The 20,753-nt window shown below is 33.0% G+C and overlaps 1 protein-coding gene across 4 annotated transcripts in view; it reads right to left on the reverse strand.

Moving 5' to 3' along the window:
• The window catches only part of CNTN1 (contactin 1), a 370,073-nt gene that overhangs the window by 16,822 nt on the left and 332,498 nt on the right, over positions 1 to 20,753 (reverse strand). The window lies entirely within an intron of this gene.

The following is a 20,753-nucleotide window of genomic DNA, read 5'->3' on the forward strand; positions in this document are numbered from 1 at the left end:
TGACTTGACAATCTCTAAATATAAATCTAAATGTATATAAATACATTTAGTTCATCTTGTCACTAAAAAAATAATTCTCTAAATATGACATGGCAATTGATAATGTGGTATGAAGACATTATTCTGTGTAAAGTACATTATTCATGTACTGGCTTGTACTGTTCACTGTAACTGCTGAATATTAAATAAAATTATTGAGTAATTTCTATGCACTGTGATAAGCATTCTTGCCTATGTTATTAATAGGTTAGTTTTAAAGACAAGAAATTTGCTCAAGTTTAAAGTAAGGAGAGAATACCATTTCATTTCTTGCTAAAGCAAAAACTGTCTGATCATATTCTCACTGTGATTTTCCACCTTTTACCTAGCTAACATTGCCTCATACATCTGACATGACAGCAAAACATATAATCTAGAATACTAGGCATTGACAACAATCATTAATTTATAGAGAAATGATTACAATCAAATGTGCTCTAGGAAATACTTATAACACTGAATTTAATATTGCCTGTAAAATATATGCCTTATTTTTCTTCCCAATATCAATGCTGGAACTCCTAGCATAATTTATTACTAATTTTATTAATCTCAAATTTTAGTCAAATAAATATTCATCCAGAAAGAATAACAAAGAGATTTTAAAATATGATATAATTTCAAATAATCACATAATAATAAAAAGTCTCCCTATTTTCACTTTAATTTCTTTGAGAAAAATGTAAATTTCCCCCTCTCTGAATTAGGGAACTAGTTTATAAAATTTAGATATAGAATATTTGTATACTTCTTTTATTTGACCTAAAATATTGATTATTTAAATAAATAACTCTGAATATAATTAATAGTTACAACTATATCTAATAGAAACTACTCCTTGAAGAATTAGAGAATAAGAAGACAATAGAGTAATTGGGGCTATTGATTTAGTGACAAATTATATTCAATTGATAAATGGCCAAAAAAAGAATTTAAAAAATCAGAGCAAGAAAACTGTATGTTAAATAATTCTCTTATTTTTTAACTGAACCTAAAGTTCTACAAAAGTGTAATAACTGAATAAATATGAGATATCTTTTTTGTAATGTAATTTAAATATACCTTAGTTTAAATATATTAATAATCATTTAAAAATTTTTGATAAACAGTTTTTTAATCCTAAGAAAAACACAAAATAATATGTGGCTCCAAAGAGCTGCAAAAAGATGTGTTCAACTATCAAAATCATCCATATAAAGGGCAAAGTTATTAACAAAACCATAAAATAACCAGGGTTCCCAGAAATGAGCAGTCTTCTAAAGGACCAACTCTGTGTTATCAGCAGAAAAATATATTCAGTGAAAACATGAGACAGAAGCTAAATAACTTATCCGTGTAGTACTTTATTCTCTACATCAAATTCACTTTGGATATTAGGTACCGATGACAATATATTTATATGTTTGGAGGGTTAGGCAGCCACTTATGGTGACAGTATAAAAAGAAAGAACATGTTTTCATTTATAAAAACCAAAGATTTCTCAAAAACCTTAGAATACATGAAGTTACTAAATTACTTGACGTACTTGGAAGAATATAAGAATTATGATGGCTATGTATTTCAAACGTGGTGGCATCATTTTTTTATGCTTCCAATCTTTTTTTCTTTTAAATTTGTTTGCTTTATGTTTTGGGTTGCTCCTTGGATTACAATATCTTTGTAATTTTAGAATCACATATGTCAGTTCTCCATTTGTCATGAAAATTATTATACTAAAAATATAAGAACTTTTAAATTGCGTCAATTTTTCTTCATTTTTTAGCATTTTTTCTTTAGATTTTATTGGCTCTTACATTTTACAATACATTATTTATGACTTTATATGTTTTAAGAATTCTTTTTAACTTAAATTTTAATCATAAAGCATATATTGGGAATCAAATACATGTGTCTTATAGTTCTAGAGGGCCAACACATGTTCTTAAGGCATTTATGATCTAAGTCTTTGAAGCATTTTAGTACATCAGTATTAATTTAGATCACTTATTTTTGCTAGTTTAATTGAAAAAATAAATATTGAGTCAAAATTCTTTGCCAGGTTCTTTGGAGAATAAAACATAAATAATTACTTATGAGTTATATGCTACCTCATTTTAAAAAGGCTTTAAGATAGTTTACAAAGATACATAAATTATGATAAAGAAAAAAATATTAATTGAGGGGAAGGAAAATAAGTTTAGGAAAAATGAGACAAAGCTGAGATAATGATACATAAATAGCAACAACACACTAATGCTACTATTAAAAAACACTTTACCTATATTCACCTATATTCAGTTAAAATATACAATGCTCTATGTACTGATACTTTGCTGAAGGTATGTTGGAAATATGGCACTGAGTTTTGGCCAGGCAATTCAAATAGAAAAATAGATCAATCATAAAGTTGATTATCTGAAAGATAAAAACAAGTATTGTGCTCAAGAAAAGTGTTCTACTTCTGGTCCTCAGACCAGAGAAAGGATGCAGGTTAAGGGACAGTCTAGCTGGGCAGTACCTGAGATAAAGGATGCTACACAATACTGGAAATGCATCTTCTCCCCCTCCCATCACCCCTAGATCTTCTAAAGGAGAGTACTGTATTGAAGGAAGATATTGATAACCTATTTAGAGTATATATGTGTGGAGAATAAGGTTCCTATTAAATATGGTCCAGTAAGTAATCTAAGGTGCCTACAGAGGACAATGGATTTATTTAGCTGTATGAATTTTTCTTGTGTGTGTGTGTGTGTGTGTGTGTGTGTGTGTGTGAAGCATGGGGTGGTGTTGAGGAGATAAATTTTTCTAGTATTCAGAAAGAAGCGGTCTTCCTTCATATACTTCCTCTAATAAGATCTCACCTTCTCCATTAAATTGTGTACAGGAATTTGAAAAATACTGATTTAATATTAAATATCAAACATTTTTTAAAATATTTATTTATTAGCCTGGCCCAGTGTGTTCACTTCTCTAGGTTCAGCCTCACCTGAGAAAATTTTCAATCATGTTTCCATAAAAGGAGGACACTGTAGTACAGCAAAACATATCCTCAACTATCAAGGAATAATATGGTAGCAGATTTCGTGTAATTGTTTTTTGCTTTTGTTGGTTTTTTCCTATAATGTTCCTCAATATAAGCCAATAGCACAATACCAAAGTACAATTCAATAAAAATCAATCCTATGAAGATGGAAAACACTGTCTTCTAAAGACACAGCTCACTGAAGTTTTGGATTGATCAGTTTATAAAATTGATTGGATCTCCTGGGAATGGATGGAAGGGGGTATCTCCATAGTCCATGCATTCTCTACAGGGACAATATGGCTTCCACGGAGGTGAAAATTGGTTCTTGTGAGGTGAAAAATATCTGGGCTATTACAATGGTTTTTGCATCTCCAAAGGGCTACAGTACATAAACAGATATGCAGTATTTCTGTGGTATTAAAATTTCACGGGTGGCAACAGCTGCTAAGAAAAAACATGTAAAAAGGCTTATTAGGGGGAAAAATAATGAAAAAAGATTGAGAAACTTTGGTACAGAGTATTATCTCTCCCAATCATTCTTCTGTTTGGAATTGGGTGGCAAAGATGTAAGGTACATGAAAATAGATTTTAATTTATTTATTTATTATTTATTTATTATTATTTATTACTCACATAAAATATGGACACTATTGTTCCCATTCTACATGTAAAATATAGAACATACCTATGCTAAATAATCAAACCATATAAATAATAAAAATATATACAAATATATAAGAATATTGTAGGCCTCTTGATTAGAGGAGTTAAATTTGCAAATTTTCAAGATATTGGAAAACCAATTTAAAATCACACAGAAACAGATTTATGATTTATGAGCTAGAAAGTTAATGGCAATGACCAAGGTTGACAAAAATCAGACAGAATATAAGTATGAATATGATCTAGTCCCATTCTGAGAAGATGAAAGTCATTGGAGGTTTTTGCACAGATAAGACCTGGCATATTTTAAAATGATCACTGTGGTCGTTCTTCTGAGAATGAATTGTAGGGTTGTAACTAAGCGCAAAGCAGAGAAAACAGTTGGATGGCTAATCAATAATCCTGGAGACAAAGCATGATGGCTGGATCATGATGGTGGCATCAGAGGTGGAGGTTTCTAGATATATTTTAGTGGTAAAACGAATAGGATTTCTTGATGAAATGAAACTAGTATATAAGAGGAAAAAAGAAGTCAAAGGTGACTTCCAGGAAGACTGGAGATGCATTGTTGAGACAGGTGAAAGTGTAGGAAAAGCATATATATAAAGAAAAAAGTTTAATTTAGATATCTAAGTGGAGATAGTGATTAGACAGTTGGATAAATCAGAGATTTATGTTTGAGAGTTTTTAGCATTTATAGTCTTGAAACAATAAGATTGCTTATGGACTAAGAAGGATAGAGTTATTGGAAGGATGATCAAGAACCAGCAAAAGAGACGTAGAACAGCATCCTATTAGAGAGGAGGAAAATCACAAGAGACTGGTGCCCAGAAAGACAAGAAGGAGAAAGTGATCAACTGTATTCAAGCTGCTAAGAAATGGAGTAGGAGAGAACTAACTCCTGCATTAAAAACATGAAGGTCATTGGTGATCTTGACAAGGGCTATTTTGATAGAGTGTTGGGAGGATGCAAATTCAAAATATGATTTGAGAAGGGGAATTAGAAACACTGAAGAGGGACAAATTATTTTTTGCATTTTTCTCTATAGAAAATCATAGACCAATGCATTAGTTACAAGGTTTCCTTTTTTCTTGTTGTTGTTGTTTGTTTGTTTTTGTTTTCCCTGAACAATGGGCAATATTGCAGAATGCTTGCATAGTGATGAGACAAATCAAACAGAAAAAAGAAAAATGATGCAGAAGAGAAAAGAAAGAATGGCGGAAGCAATATTCATGAATTAACAAGAGGTGATGGCATCTGGCTCACATGTGGATGGCTGACATTAGATAAGAATATGGAGTTCAGCCAGGGCATTATGAAGGAAGGCAGAACACATGGACACATATTTATGTGTTGGTTGCTTCCAATTACTTCTATTTTCTCAGGGAAACAGGAAGCAAGTTATTGACTAAAAAGGGAAGATAGGAAAGATACTTTGGAAATTTAAGGAAGGAGAAGGATGTATGTAATTGTTGTCTAAGGGAGAGAAGAATAAAGGTACTAGGAAAACCTAGTGGAATGGTCCAACAGCACTGTGGGTCCACTTGACATGGTCATGAGTTCAAGGTGTAACCAGTCTTAATTTGGGGTATTTTTCTCTAGCCACCATTAAATATGAGAGTGTAGGTTTTGAGTAAGTGGACAGTTAGATTTAATCCACAATTTTTCCAAGTGAGTATGATGAAGTGAGAGAAGTAAAAGGGTACTGGTATGTACGCCATGGAGTAATGATAATTTACGGCTGTACGATTTCAGTTAGATATGGAGAGATTGAGAAAGGTAGGGGACATAGGAAAAGTGGTGAGATAAAGGGTTTGTGGTTCCTGGTGTGTCAAAATATTTCAGGAATCTGAGTACTAAAAAAAATGAGAAGAAAGATAGGTGTCTTTCAGAGACGAGAATATTTGAGATTATGAAGACAGCAGTGATAAGGGTAAAAGTGGAGCCATGGAAAGGGCAACACAAATTGGAGTAAGTGTTTCAAAGAACTGAGAGGACAGTGTGATGTAAGGATCATCGACATGTATATGGAAATCAGCAAAAGGTAGGAGAGAAGAAGTGTTGGAGAGAGTGCCAGTGATCTGTGCACCAAAATCTTCAAGGAATGAGTAGGAAAGATCTCAGGCACTCATAGACAGCTTCAAGAAGGGGAAATAAGTGAGAGAAGCAGATGATATGAGGTTCTAAGCAGGGAACTTGGGGCAAGAAAGAAGGAGGATACAATGGAAGCATCATCAGGAAGGAAGGAGAGCACCTATCTTGCCACGAGGCCCAGTGTTCAAGGTGTATGAATAGACTTCAGGAGGAGCAACATCATTGGGAGTGGCGAGGGGTGGGGGGTGGGCGGAAGTGAGGTTTCTGATAAATTAAGAAGGTAAAGGAAACATTCAGTGAAGAGATGAATATTATAGGAGACTACTGATGACTGATAATGAATTCCAGAGGCAGAGTAGGAAGGTTTTAAGAATTAAGTTTGGACAGAAATGATGCCAGAAAATGGGGCACAGGGTAGTATTAATCTGTTAGACTTGAGGGTCTCCAGGCAATAGTGCTGGGGAGGTAGTGAATGTTGGGGATGGGAATTGAAGAGGAGATCTTGGTGGGAGCATGGAGTTCTGCTTGTATGCAGGCATAAAATATGAGGAAAGTTGTGTTTAATCAAAATTTGGATTCAACCATGTGAGGAGCATAAAGAGAGAATGAGGCAAGGTACAGTGGTTTTAATTATGAACTATGGAATCTGAGCTCTTTAAGGACTCAACTGAGGACATCAAGGAGAATGAGGTCAAGGAAAACAAGTGATAGGGTCAATGGCAGGTCTGGGTGGGGGAGGGTGAAAGAACTGTTGGAGATGGAAGGAGATTTGAAGGAATAAACTGGAAAGATAACAGTTAGTGGTCAGAGAATAAAAGCTTAAATTTAAATTTTTAATTTTTTGTAGCTATTGGTAAAGCCAAGATTTGCGAGGATATTTGTGTCATAGACACCTTGGCATCCTGTGAATCTCTGAGAACACTGAAAATAATGCTTTTACATACATAAAATACAATACATAGAGTTAAAAGGAAACGCATTATATTAAAATGCATTTTTAAAATATCAAGAAAACAAATATATGTTTGTTAACACACGAAATAGTGTGCTTATTAGAACATTACATAATAAGAACTAGGATACAGTCTAATAAATATATTTTTTGAAGAAGCGATATTGCAACAGGTGAACTATTATATGAGAATATCTGGGATTGTTACTGGTGATACTGATTTGTAGCTTAAATTCATATTTGAAGAAATCATAAATTTTACTTAGAAATTAATAAAATTTTTTATTAATTCTTTCTCAGTCAAGTTTCAAGGACCACTCAAGTTCTAATTCACATTCAAGTCTGTGAAGCCCTGTCTAGACTGTAATCATGGGTGGGTGGCTGAGGCAGGCAGAGGGCAAGATCACCAAGAAACAGGAATTAAGAGGCCAGGACATTGGAAGGATCATCTCCACACATGTTGATATCCAAAGATTTCAGAACTTCCAGGTATATCTAGACTTTGAGGCAATGACTCTGGGCTAAGTGTCTTGTTGCACTACTCCTTTGTAATCTACAGTATCCTTGACTCTTCCTGAGTCCTCTGTAATGTACAACAAATACCCTTCCTTCTTTCTGCTTCTCACAGCCACGGGAGGAAGGCTGGTGATTTGCTTTAGAGATGAGAGGCAATTATTCAGGGTCTGCCTGGAGTGATAGGTTGTAGAAGAAAGACTACTGGATGGAGAAATTCATACTCTTGGATTATGTTCCAAATGATTTATTTTCTCTTTATCTGGCTCATTTTGCAGAAGGTGTCTGTAGAAAGTGCCCTTGGAATGTCATTTGCTTCATTACATTGTGTTTATACTGTGAATAACCTACCAAAGAATCTGGCTTTTAGCCATACTCAACTATGAGAAGTACTTTGAGACCTAAACATTCCTTCATCAATCACTAAAGCTGGTCCCTAATGTATTATCAAATGGACCATTTTAATATGTTGATATATCACTTTCCAGTTTAAGAGTTATATTCTCTCTTATTGGAGCATTAAAGGTTTCCTGTTCTACTTGCAAGAATTTTGTAGGATTTTATTTTTAAAAATAACAAACTCATTTTCTTTTCTAAATGGTTTTCAGATTTATGTTACAGTGAATAAGTGTCAAACCTCAGGAGAGAAAATTTAAAACCCAACTCTCTTTCTCAGCACAGACAATTGCCTCTATATTTTCCTAAGAAGATTACAAATTTCAAGAGAGCCTATAATTTTTCATAGGAAAATTAATTTTGAAATGGTGTTTTAATGGTTGATGTATATATAATTTTAAGATAATATAATTATTTTAATTCACTTATTTGTTGCTCTTCCTTCAGGAGAGAATATAAAGTAATATCTTATAATTTGAGGGGAGGTACATTTATCCTAATATTCCTCCCTTAGGATTATAGAATATTTCCAACCCATTTGAGTGTACAGAACAGATATCTTAATGTAATATTTTAAGCCACCAATATATAAACATTCATAAAATGCAAAATTGAGTTTACTAATAATTAAAACTATACATTTAAGATATACCATTGCACAAGATTACCCATCTTATGACTAATTTGTTGATGCATAATATTATGACCCATTATAATATTTGTTGAAACTTTATATTCCACAGAACTTGGTATTATGCAAACAAGGTAAAATAAACAGATTACTATTTAGTAAGACTGTAATTTTGCTGATACCCAAAATTCAGAAAAAGAAAGCCCATTTTGAATGCACCATTGGTTCATTTTCTGAAACTTCTTCAATGTACTTACATTCTTCAAAAATGTTAAATTCCTTAATTTACCACTCTGATTTGGAAAGCACTTATTACATATGGAAATCCCTTCTCAAGCTAGGTTCCAATTTTAGTTACATCAACAGTATTCTTTCCAGATTCCATCCTCCTAGTATAATTTCCTAAATGTAGAAAATACCACCAAATGCAGCTCTTGAGGGGAAGGGATTGTCTCACAGATTTAAGTATTGTGGAGTATATAATCTAAAATGCAAAACAAAGCAAAGACATGTAGAATTCTCCTGTGACAGTAATAACTTAAACTGTTCCTATGCCTATTTACCTACTTATATGTTCTTTAACAGTGGTAGTGACAAATATATAATTTTAAGGATAAATTTGTGTTTACTGACTTTGGATTAGAGTTCTCTCGACTTAGTTTATTGACATACTCTTTGGTTACTTGTTTGACATCATAAGTCTTTGTTTTAGATTTGACATCATAAATCTTTGTTTTAGTCTCAGGATCCATGTTGGTGATCACCGCTTATTACCTAAATAAAAAATAACCCTGCCTAAATTTTCTGCTTTTGAAGCTAACTTTCTATCCTTCCTATAACTTTCCCCTCTCTTCTTCTGCATTTTTATGAAGTTGCTCTTTGACCTAGTTTCTTCTTCTTCCTTTTCCTATATCCACATTTATTTACCTGGCTATTTAACTTTTAATATTAAGCAGAAATCTTTTTCTCTTTGCTTCCTTGTGAATACAGTCTCCATTTTTTGTTCAGATGTTCATTCCTCAAGGAAGATTTTACCATCCTCAGATTTGTGGTAAATTTTATCACATTGAGCAATCATGGAAATGCCATATTATTTATTTAAGGGTAGACTTGCGACTCAGTTCTAGACAATATGGGAAATATTTTCTGAGGGCCTTCTGGGAAAGGTCCTTCATTTTAAGAATAGAGTTTCAAAAGAGAGAGACCCCTTCTTTCTTGGACATCATCAGGCCTCTTTGTAATAATTCCTAGCACTGCGGCAGCCATCTTGATACCACAGAGAGCCTTAGATGAGCCTTAGAATGAACCTGATTCTGAGACCTCCCAAGTAGAGAAAGCTGGGGAGGGGGTAGGGGGTAGGGGGAAACTGGTCCTTGATTATATGTTTGAGACACTGATTTCACGAAAGACATAAGGCCTACCTATCTCTCGAGCAATTTCGAGTTGAGAGTTTATTACTGACAGCTGAAAATATTCTAATAGATACAAATTTTCTGTCCAGCTATTTAAATTTTTCTTAAACTAGAAGTAATGAATCCTTTTTTCCCTTGATCTCCTATTATATTAACAATAACTTTGGGCAACACCAACAACAATCTGCTATCTCTATTTCTGTATCAGGCTGGTATGGGTTGTAGATGCTTATACAATTATGCCAAGTGGTTCTCTGACAAATTTATTATCTGATCTCAGCTGGATTCTCAGTTTTGCTAGACAATTTTTTTTTTAATCAATATACACCTGGATGTCTAATAGATGTAGCATGAGCTAGCATGTCAAAATTTGAACTCCTAATTATTTTCTCCAGTTATCTATTTTCAGTAGATGATTCTGTTAAGTAGATATTCTGTTGGCCATTTAAGTAGATGATTCCATTGGTTAATCTAAATTCCTAAGAGTTATGCCAATTCCTTTTTCAGACCCCTTATCATCAGAAAATATTGTTAGGTCTTCTTCCAAATAAATCCTGACTATAACTATTTCTCAGTTCTTCTACGGTGACCACACTAGTCAGAGCTGACTTCATCTCTTACTTGGACTATCACCTTTTGGCTGCTATTTCCTACCCTCCTTATTTTCTGATATTTACAGAGATTTTCCCCACAATTCACAGGATTTCTGCTTCCTTCCAAAGAATAGCAAACATACAACTTGTATAATATAAATCTGATCATATCAGTCCACATTTTAAAATACTTCAATAGTTTCTTGTCACATTTAGAGTAAATTCCAAAGTCCTTAACCTTGTTATGATTCAGGTCCTATCTACCTCTCCAGACTCATTGTGCCCACTCTCCCCATGGCTTGCTCGGCCCCAGTCACACTGGTCTCCTTGCTGGAACATTGAACATTCAAACCTACTCCTTGCTTGGGGCTTTTTAATGTTCTTGTAGAAATACTTTTCTTTCCAGATTACTGCATGGACAATTTCCTCACTTCATTTGATTTTCTTTTCCACTGTTACCCCATCAGAGCAGGCTTTTCCTGCTACTCTTACTGAAAAACATGTTTTGAAAGGATACATGTACCCTAATGTCCATTGCAGCACTGTTTACAATAGCCAAGACATGGAAGCAACCTAAATGTCCATCAACAGATGAATGGGTAAAGAAGATGTGGTACATATATACCATGGAATATTACTCAACCATTAAAAAGAATGAAATAATGCCATTTGCAGCAACCTGGATGGACCTGGAGATTATCATACTAAATGAAGTAAGTCAGACAGAGAAAGACAAATATCATATGATATCACTTATATGCAGAATCTTAAAAAAATATGATACAAATGAGCTTATTTACAAAACAGGAACAAACTCACAAACTTAGAGAATGAATTTATGATTACCAGGCGGGAAGGGTGGAGGGGAGGGATAGACTGGGAGTTTGGGATTGACATGTACACACTGCTATGTTTAAAATAAAATGCCTTTCCATGGGAAAAAAAAGAAAAAGAAAACATAAGCTCTAGCCCTCTTCCATCCCTCCTTACCCACCTGCCTCTGCTTTATTTTCTTCATACATTATCTCTATCTGACAAAATGTTATATATCAATAGCTTGATTTTACCTCCTCCCTATAGTATGTAAGTTCTGTGTGGTTTGCTTAGAGAAATAAGACTTTCACCCACACTATTTTATGGAAGTTTTTCTCTTGAAATTACCAATGATTTTATTATGGGCTGAATTTTACCGCTGAAAATTCATATGTTGAAGCCCTAATACTTAGTACCTCATAATGTGACTGTATTGGGAGACAGAGTCTTTAAAGAGGTAATTAAGTTAAAATAGGTTATTGGGGCGGGCTCTAGTCCAATATGATTGGTGTTCTTATAAGAAGGGGAAATTAGGACACAGACCTACACAGAGGGAAGACCATGTGAGGACAGAGGGAGAAAATGGCCATCTACAAGCCAAAAAGAGAGGCCTCCAAAGAAGCCAAACCTGCCAACACCTTCATCTCAGACTTATAGTCTTCAGAATTGAAAGAAAATACATTTCTGTTGTTTAAACCAGTCTGTGATACTTTGTTATGGCAGGCCTAGCCAACCAATACAGACCTATAAAATACCAAATTCAATAGTCTTTCTCCACTCTTCAATTTCGTCAAACCCCTTTTTAGTCTTACAACTTTGAAATAAATTATGTAAATTAGTATTTTTTAAAATACTATTTACAAACAACAGAAAACACCTGTATACTTATCAGCAGGCAAACAAATATTGATAACATTGTTACCATCCTATAAACCTCTTTCTGATTACCCCTCACAACACTGTGCTGAATTTTATGTTAATCATTCTCTTTTGGGGGAAGTTTTACAGGTCATATATGTACCTCTTTAAAGGTTGCTTTATTATATTCTTTTTGAACTTCATATAAATAAACTTACATTGTATCTATTATTCTATTACTTCTTGTTTATGTACATTAAGTATTTGAGAATTTTTATAACTATTCATTATTTTGCTTAAAAATAAAACATATCAATCTAGTGTCAATAGCATTTAAACACAAGTTTGAAAAACATTTGCTACAAATATGGCATGAAAATGTTAAAAATTTTGCTGTATAAATTGGTCATAAAAATTTAAAGAAAGTTATTAATAGCAAACAAAAAAGAATATAAACAGAACTTCATAGAACTGAAACTAAATCACTATTAAACGTTAATATATTCATCTCAATAGTAATTAAATAATAAAAATTATGAGATAATATCTTTGCTTAATTAATGAAAAATTTTTGAATAGCAAGATGCTAGTAAAAAAAAAAGGCTTGTTTAATGATAAAATGTGGGCATCACTATTTGGATAGCAATTTGGCAATTGTCAAGTGTTTGCCAAGTCTTTGAAAGGTCCTGTCCTTTAATCCTGTATTTCCACTTCTAGGAATCTTTTCTAAGAAAAACTTGGAAATTCAGAAGAAAGGTCTGTATACAATAATATCCATTATGATGTTATCATAATACTGAGAAAGGAAATATGGGGAGTGACTAAATATAGTAGCCACGTTGTTATCTGTGAGTCCTAGTGATCAGGTGATATTAATAATTATTTTCCATATCTTGGGCAAATCTCCCTTTTAGATATTTTCATGATATAGCTTTAATATCTGCAGCTTCTCTTATCCTATAATTTTAATGGTGCTTCTAATAATATGAATTTCTATATCATGAAGTCAGTTTAGAAGTTAAAACGTATTTATTTTCTCTCTTTTATTTAATTTAACTTTCCCTAAAAATCCATATTTAGGTTGGTTCTTCTTGTTAGTTTTGATGTAAACCTACTTATTTTTGGAGAAGGACGTATTTTTCTTGGAATTTCAGCACCATTCTTCTTGCTCCCTATGATCTCCTGACTATCTCTGGGGTAAAAATGTGAAAACAATATTTCCTAGATTCTCTTGCCACTGAGAGGCACTAGGGGGGTGAACTGGAAGGTCATAGCAAAGCAGAAGCCACTGCTGCTCTGGCTGTGGTGGGCAGGACTGTGGGCCTCAGCTGATATCAAAGGAAGGTGGTGCCACTTCCTTTGGGATTCATCTGTGGATCCCCTACTTTGGGACCGCAAGCAGATGGCACATAAGTGGGGGTTCCTTTCAACTATTTTGCTTTTCTTAAAGCCAGCAGACATTCATTCTCACAGTTCTTATAAAAGGTTTTCTTTTTTAAGACTCTAATACTTGATTAAATTATCCAGAGAGGTTTCATTTTTCCTGAAAGCTGCACCATCTTTCACTGACAGAAGAGAGAGAGGAAAGAATTTTATAGTATATGTGGGTTGATCCTGATTTTATTGGAAACTAGTTCAATCATTATAGAATTGATCAGAGATCTGTAATCTGTGGATTAAAGCTATTGATTGATAGTCTAAGGGCTGCTTGTAAAATGGGTGAATTCCCTCCTTATCACCAACAGTGTTTTAAGCTGATGTTGAGAGAGCATAAGTCATCAATGTCCTGCAGAGAATTCCAGCCCTTGGGAAGGAGTTGCACAAGATGGTCTAGACATTTTCCTCCAGCAAGCCTATGAATACTTTTATAATATTTTTATCTCTAACTTTTATATTCCACCTGAAAATTCTTACAAGAAACATTCTAAAATGTACATTTTTACCCTCTGAATAGTATATAATGTCTTCTTTAGTCATTTATCCTCAAAAAGATCTTGTAATTTGCTTTGCTTTGCAGAGCAAGAAAAAACTAAACTATCCTATATATCGATTCTTTCTGAAGAAGAATCTGCTTGTGCTGATTGGGTTTCAGACTTTCTCTTTTCTCACCAGCCCCACCAATTCCCCTTTTGTTCCACTCCAATTTATTTTCTGCACTATAGCAAAAATGATCTTAAATCAGATTGCATCACTCATCTCCTAAAGGCTCCTCAATGTTTTCCCATTGAACATAGAATAAGGTACAAATTTCTGACAAAAGCCTTTAAGGATGGGATGAGGGAGAGAGTTAAAATGAGAGGAGAAGGATATGAGATGAGTCTGAGATGGAATCAAGGCCGTTCATGGCTTTGCCCCTCTCATCTCTCCAACTCATCCCACATCTCTACGTAATGGTCACACTGGTCTCCTTGAACATGTCAGGCTCCTTCCCTGTACCTGGGACTCTTAGCCCCACTTGAGTGGTCTGGCTAGTTCCTTTTCTTTAGGCTTCAGCCCAAACATTTCCTACTTAAGGGATGCTTGAACTGATCATCTCATTTAAATCAGTTTTATCTCTTTTATTCTCTATATTAGCCACTTATATTTTCCTTATAATCCTTAATAAAGCTAAATATAAATAAACTTTATTATTTGGTGTTAGTTCTTTATTTTCCAGATATCTACTAGTTTTCTTATTTTTTTAAATTTATTTACAATGTTGTGTTAGCTGCTGGTGTATGGCAAGGTCATTCAGTTTTATATATATATAGTTTTATATTTTTTTCCATTATAGTTTATTACAAGAGACAGAATATAGTTCCCTGTGCTATACAGTAGTTACTTGTTATTTATCTATTTTATATAGAGTACTGTGTATCTGTTAATCCCAAACTCCTAGTTTATCCCTCCCTCACCCCCTTTCCCCTTTGGTAACCATAAGTTTGTTCTCTATGTCTGTGAGTCTTTTTCTGTTTTGTAAGTAAGTTCATTTGTATCATATTTTAGATTCCACATATAAGTGATATCATATGATACTTGTCTTTCTCTGTCTGACTTAGTTCACTTATATGATAATTTCTAGGTCTATCCATGTTGCTGCATGTAAGCTTCAGAAGGGCTTGCCAATTATTGTAACCAGTAACCTAGCAGAATGCCTGACATATTGTAGGTGTTCAGTAGATGTTTATTGAATGAATCAATTTCCTGGAGAGCAAAAGTATTATACAAATATGGAATATTTTAAGAGTAAGGTTTATTTATCAGAGGAAAAAACTATTTGCACATTGTAACACTAAAGTATAGCTTCAGAGACTAAGACCAAATTTTATAAACCAAAATTATTTTGGTAGTAAGTAAATCTTGGAGGATTATTTTTAATTTTCCCTTCTATTTTTATAATGTATTCCCCTGATTAATTTCCTATCAAATTATGTCTGAATCTAAGTAAATGAACAAACTATGTTGGGACTGTTGTGTGAATTTACTAGTAGCTAAAAAAAACATTGGGGAAGATTCAGGAGAACCCGAGTTAATTTAAACACAGAGATGCCATCCATGGCCTGACAAAGTGGCAAAATCCACTTCCAGAACTACTGCTCAAAGCTTCTGAAGAGTAAGTAAACCTCTGAGAACTCCCTTTGCTGGGAGTTCCTAGCCCTGTCCATCAACTGCTGAAATAACCCTGAGTCATTTATAGAGCTACATTAACAAAAATCAAGGCAGTGAGTCACTGTCCTAAGTCAAATTTAGAAATGTGAAAAAATATTAGTTTGTTCAGATAACTTATCATCCTTTTTCATGCTTTTTGTAAAACGAGGAATGCCAAGTACTGCTTTACAGTTGGAAAGGTTTTAAGTGTGTAGTCAGGACTGAATGGTAATAAAAGGAATTTATATTTTAGAGGTAATTTTGAATGTAAGCTACTTATCAGCCTAGAAATACAGAGGTTGAATTCACCCTCTTAAAATCTTGAATCCCACACAACATGTAGCAAAGTAAAACAAAATATTTGATAGTTTCAAAATAGTTATGGTGATAGCATTTCCTGAATGATAGTATCTGATTGTGTCAAAATCACAAATACAAGACTTTAAAGTTATGATGGTGGACCTATAAGAATGGCATGCAACTGTAACATTATTGTCATATAATATACCATTCCAAAATTTTAGGTTAGTAGTTAATTTATTTATGGAAATCTATTTTTCCAAATGATACAGGACATTTACAAAGTTACAGATTTGGGGATCACTTAATTATATAGCATCCTGTCATTAAAGAAGGCAGGATAAAGTAAACCTAAGACCACCATGCATATTACCCTCTCCTTCTATATACAGGTTATTGTACAAAATTAGATGCTCAAACTATTTTTGGTTTTTGAAAATGCTTACCAAGGATATATTTGCAAAATTGCTGACATTAATTCTTTATGAATTTTAATTTCATAAAGCATGAATTAAATCTAAACATTCCGACTATCCTCTTGTTCCTTTTATACCACACTACTTACACGGGTAATGGAGAAGGGAGCATGTGAGTAATGGAATCAAACATCTAAAGATTCCACTAAAGACTGGTTTCCTAGCCCTTTGTCTTCTGCTACTGGGAAGAAAGGACAAAGTGAAAAAAAATGTGTTTTTCATCAGTGTTGAAGTCAGTGGCTTTGGTTATATATATAGTTTAATTTAATAGCTTGGAGTTACCAAAAATAGTAGGTTAAATGTTTAGATTACATCATCTATGGTGACATCAGGATAAATTACAGATTTATTCGAAGACATGAAGTCAACAAAATAAATATATAGTACCTTTAAATCAAGTGGAAAAGATGCCTTGTTCTTTTAGAACCTACCCTAGACTTTGCCACTACCCACTTTCCAGTCCAGACCATCATCATCTTAATCCTTCTATGACAATAACCTTGTAATTCATCTCCTTATATCTACTCCCCTACTATATATATTTTCCATAATCACAAAAGTGATTTTTCAAGTGCAAATATCTGATCATATTACTCCCACCTTAAAGATGTCAAATGACTACTTTTTGCCCTCAGGAAGAAGTCCAGACTCTAAAATGTCCTTGAAAGTCTTCATTTGACTAAGATAGCTATAGTGTGTTTAAAACTAAAAGAAAAATAAAAGCTCAAAATATGCACATTCACACATTAGTAATGAAATACACACTTCTCTGTGGACATTTATTTATGACCAAAGATCCTTGTTAATCTATATTCTAACATTTTTAAGTGAATATGTCATAAGCTAAATTAATTTATTAAAATTTGTATTTAAAATATTGTAGCTATTTCACCAGATTCTTAATTTAACTCACAATGATCTATAAAAAAAAAGATTCTTAAAAGACAATATAGAATGTATTAGACATACTATGTTTGTGACGAAACATTTACAGTATTATGTTTGCCTCACTGTGAACTATAAACATCTGATAGGGAACAATTTATTAAGACAGCAGATGACAGTGTTCAGGTCAGAGATAAGTGGAGTTACAGATTACCATGTCTAATAAGTTTTCTAGAATATCTCTAATACTGTCTTAATCTTTGTAAGAATCAAATTGTGGGTGAGTATGTCATAATGTAAATCATGTACCCAATGGGAAAGCATATCAACATTCTAGACATCTAAATTATAGTTTAATTTGCCAAATTATTCTTACTCTATACAGAAATCATGAATTCATTCAAGAATTATTTGTTAAAACCATTATGTGCCAGATATGTACTCTGAGTGCTGGGGATTCAAGGGTTGAACAAGGCAGGCAAGAATTTGCTCCCTCAGAGCTTACATTCAAGTAAAGATAAAGATAGATAATAAATAGTATAAACTAAAAAGATAATTCTAAATAGCTATAAATATTATGAATAAATTTAAAAAGTGACACTATATGACAAAACATTGGAGTAGAGGGCTATCTTACATTGATGGCTGTATAATAATTCTTCATTTAGAAGGTGACATCTGAGCAGAAACAAAAATGACAAGAATGACCTGCTGTGCCAAGAGCCAGAGAATCCCAGGCAGCAGCAAGAAAAAGCACAGGTGGTTAAAGGTAATACGAATAATGTTGGTATGTTCAAGAAGCAAAAAGAGGTCAATGGACCAAGGGTGAAATCAATTAACTGAGGGGAGAGAGTTTGGCAGGGCCAGATTATAAAGGTAGGTGGTGAGGAATTTAGAATTCATCTTATAGGATATCTTTCTAAGAGGAGAGTTATATGATTTGACGTGTTTGAAAGGATCAGTCTGGCTGCTGCATAGGGAATGGACTATAGGAAGTCAAAACTGGAAGCCTAAAAAATTTTTAGAATTGTAATAGAGCCAGCGAGGAATGATTGTGATGTGGACTCGAAGGCATGTGGAAATATACAAACGGTAGCACATTTTAAGTATGTAAATTATGCCTCACATATTTTAGGCATTTAATGTATATTTGTTGAATGAATGAATGACAGCATAATGCATATAAATATGAAAATATAGCAGTGTATTATATTCATGGCTACATATTTTAGGCATGAAAACTGAAACAAAGGAAAGTACTGGGAGTCTTTTAAACTTATGAGAAAGCCTAAAATTTTCATTTGTATTTAAATGCTTTTCTCACTACAAATAATTTAAGCAATTTGAAAATAAATCCAAACTTAAATGAGACAATTCTAGAATGGTGCTATTCATCAAACATCTGACATTTCCTAATGTTAATTCTACAGTTTTTTGTGTGTTTTTTTTTGGTACAGTTATGGTCAGATTGAGATAAATAATAGAAATTCTGCATTAATAAGAATATTTTCCATTACTTAGCAAAAAAAGAGGAAACTATGTTTGAGGTTTCTAAAAAATCATACTCTGTGTCTTCTGCACATGGGCTATTTACACTGGGCAATCAGACTATAAACTTGGTGTGCTGCAGCTGGTCCATACTACCTTCCAAAAGGCAACCATTACATTTTAAGGAAGTTTATGAGTGAGTTGTTGAAAACACTGTTATTAAAATTGAAATTATGTAAACTTATTAGTTAAATGAAAAAGTTTAAAACAAAGGTAGTAAGTATTCAGTCTCTTCACTTCCTAATTATTTACTACATTTTAATTGTCATCAGTGCTCTTGAGGTTATGCCTATTGCGTCTGTATGGTGACAATCCTATCACAGTGTGCTCCTAACCACCTCTTTCCAATTTCACATTTAGTGACATCATGTGGGAAGCTTGAAATCGGACATGGTGAAATATTTACATCACAAAAATTGGCAAACACTATAAACCAGGGCTTCCTCCTACCCAGGACAGTCAATTGTTTAACATTTACCAGCACACCACTAGTTATAACTGTACTAATGCTACTGTCACTGCTACAGCATCTGTCCCTGCTACGAAGTTCTATAGTCTAAATTCCAGAAACTATGTTCTGCTTTGCATTAGGAATGAATCAAGGGTAAAAATGAAGAGAGCAACAGTGTGCCACAGCTGGCTTTTAGACAGGGAAGGTCAGTGTTCAAAAGTACTTTATTTAGTTCGTTTGTATTTTACCACCCTCAAAATAATATCCACATTTGCCTCTCATTTCCTTTTGTAAAACAGCCCTGCTAAGTGTGAAACTATTGAAGCTGTGTGTTATCAAAGTTCAAAATTTAGAAAAAGTTTCAAAAATAAAAAGATGCCATTTTCTCCTATTAAAATAGTGATGACTTAAAAGAAAGAGACTAATGTTGGAGTGGTGCAACATTAGTACTCATACACAATGATAATAGGAATATAAGTTGACAAATATTTTAAAATAAATTTTTAAATATAGAAGTAAAACTCTTTAACTTATTGTTTAAATTTAACCTGCAGAAAGATTATTTAAATTTAACCTGCAGAAACATTTATAAAAATGCACTCAAAATAGTGTTATTTATGATAGGAAAAACTGAAATGGGTAGATAACTTTTGTACATTTGTTTGAGAGAATATCATGTATAATTTTAAATAAAATACATAAAGTTTTCAGTGACATGGGGGATGTTCATAAAACATAATTGATAAAATTTGGATATGACACGATATATTCAATAGAAGCCAACACATGAAATTATGTATGTATATAGGGTAACTAAAAGTAAATTCCACTGAACATTAGTTAAGCAGTTAGAGTATTTGGAATATGACTATTTTCTTTTCCTTTCATATTTTCGCAATTTTCTAAAAAGACATAATAATGTCTAAACTAAAAGTGTTTTCAATGTAAATAATTTGAATTTATAAGAAAACCTAAAATTTCCATTTGTATTTACATGCTTTCTCACTACAAATAATTTAAATAATTTGCAAATAAATCCAAACATATTTTAAAAAGTCTAGAATGGTACTATTCACCTAACATCTGACATTTCCTAGTGTTAAGTCAACAGTTTCTTTAGATAACCATGATTGGACAAAAAACACTGCAATTGTTTTAAAGGATTTTTATTTTAGGTTCATATGTAACATATTCATCTATTTAGCTATAAATCACCAAATTTTCTTCTACATCAATTATTACCATCTTTGTTTTAGCATCTTCTAGCACTTCATAGTCTCATAAAATTCTCAAAATGACCTCAATCTTAATTCAGTATAATTAAACTATACCATGCATACAGGGTGAGAGAAAATATCAAAATTTTTAAAATTAGTAGAGTTTTACAGGAAGAAATAACTGCCTTAAATATTTATTTCAAATTAACCAATGCTGTGAGAAGTAATTAGAGTCTGCAGAAAAGGAATAGCTATACTGAGACAAATAGACATACTGGT

This window comes from Balaenoptera acutorostrata, chromosome 11, assembly GCF_949987535.1.
Source record: "Balaenoptera acutorostrata chromosome 11, mBalAcu1.1, whole genome shotgun sequence".
Classification (NCBI taxonomy): Eukaryota; Metazoa; Chordata; class Mammalia; order Artiodactyla; family Balaenopteridae; genus Balaenoptera; species Balaenoptera acutorostrata.